The following is a 2,046-nucleotide window of genomic DNA, read 5'->3' on the forward strand; positions in this document are numbered from 1 at the left end:
ACTTTGTCTACTTCAAATTCTTCTTCTAATTCAATTACTCCTAATACCTGAGATGCTGTAGGTGACATTTCTGGTGACTCTGATCCTTGACAATCTGGGCAAGGTTCATATAATGGTTGAGGTATTGAGGGTACAAAATCCACTCCTGTTAAGTTAATATTAATGGTAGATGTTGAATCTACTGATTTTCTAGAACTTGTTTCAGATAAATATTTTAATGATTTGTTAGTCATAATAGACTGATTTCAATTCATTCTAATTCTTATGCTGCCATCTTCTTCTAAAATAAATTGTCTAGGTTTTCTAGACTCTATTCTAGGTGTCGGCATAACTTCCTTTAATATCCATTCTTCTGGTAGTTTAGCAATAATATCATAAACCTTTAGTTTTTTAGGGGTTGTAATATTAGAACGTTTTAGATTTGCTTCAATAATTACAGTTTCATTTCTAGGTGTACTTCTTAATGCTTTAAAATTAAGCAGCTTCATTAAATAATTAAGATCCATGTACTAAATTCTCTAAGTTCGTTAGAAATTTTCAGAGTTTTGTTGGATACTATTACTCAGAATTAATTCAAAATTTGAATTTAATTTAAAACAATTAAATATTAGAAAATAATATAACATTAAATGATTTGATATTAGATATAATATTTTGAGAAAAAAGAAAAACCATTTGAAGAAAGAGAAAATTAAAAAAGAATTATATAAAGATACGGTATTAATTTCAAAATTAGATGTTAACTCATGAGTTGTTTGATTGAATTTAATATATTATTGAGTATATATATAAATTAAAAATAATATTTTTGTTTTAGAGTAGAATATAGTAAAATATTTATGTGTTAAAAGGTAAATATATTTAATAACTATATATAAATTAATTTTGCTTTATTTCAAAAGAAAAGATAAAACTTTGTTGTCTAATATAATATATGCAACATATATTAAAATATGATAATTCGCGCGTTGTGAAGTAGAATTTAATATATCATTAATATGTCACACAATAGTTAATGTAGTCTTACTCAAAGTAATTGACACACTACAAGAAAATAGACATATCCCTACAGTAACTTATAGTAACAAAATAAAAAACTGTTGGTATAGATAAGCTATACCCACAGATAAATTATTTATTGTTGGTATAGGTGTCTTATACCTTGGGTGACATAAATTTGTCACTAATTATTATAGTTACACAATTAAATCTGTGGCTATAGACATCAAAATTTTAAAATTAATATTTTGTAAAGTAACCAAAATCTTAATTATTTGTGAAAATAATTTTGTACAAACTTTTTCTCAATGTAAGCCAAAATAATTTCAATGGAGGCAAAATCCTAATTTTTTTAATGCACCAAATTTCAATGGAGCCAAAATCTTAATTTTTTTAGTGGAGGCAAAAAAATTTCAATTGAGCCAAAATCCAAAATTTTTAAATGGAGCCAAAAAAAAAAATTAACAAACCCAAAATGTAAATCAGTATCAACTCCTAAAAACACCTAAAACCTAAAACAAGTGGAGCTCTTCTTCTCTTTCACCCAATCCAAGCCCCAATCTAAATCCCTAACCTCTCAATCTACAGCCCCAATCTGTTTTCTTCTCTTTCTCGTCGTCGAGCAACCACATTCTCCCTGTCAACCAACCCCGAGCCCGATTCTCGCTGCCGCCGTTGTGACCACTATTCTCGCTGCCGCCATAACCATCGTTTTCGCCGTTGCCGTGACCCTTCTCCCTGCCGTTCTCGTCGTTGTCGTGACCCTTCTCCCTGCCGTTCTCGTCGTTGCCGTGACCCTTCTCCCTGCCGTTCTCGTCGTTGCCGTGAACACCTTCTCCCTGCCATTCTCGTCGTTGCTGTGACCGTTCTCGCACCACGTCTACCGTTCTCGTCGTCGTTGTGACCACCGTTCTCACATCCGGTAAATTTTGAATTTCTGTACTGTTAATTTATTTTTGTACAACCTGAACCTGTGACTGGTGTTGCTTTTAATTTCTGTTTTGTAATTTCTGTTTTGTAATTTGTTTTGTTATTTCTTTGTAATTT

The sequence above is a fragment of the Cicer arietinum genome, chromosome 5 (assembly GCF_000331145.2).
Source record: "Cicer arietinum cultivar CDC Frontier isolate Library 1 chromosome 5, Cicar.CDCFrontier_v2.0, whole genome shotgun sequence".
Lineage (NCBI taxonomy): Eukaryota > Viridiplantae > Streptophyta > Magnoliopsida > Fabales > Fabaceae > Cicer > Cicer arietinum.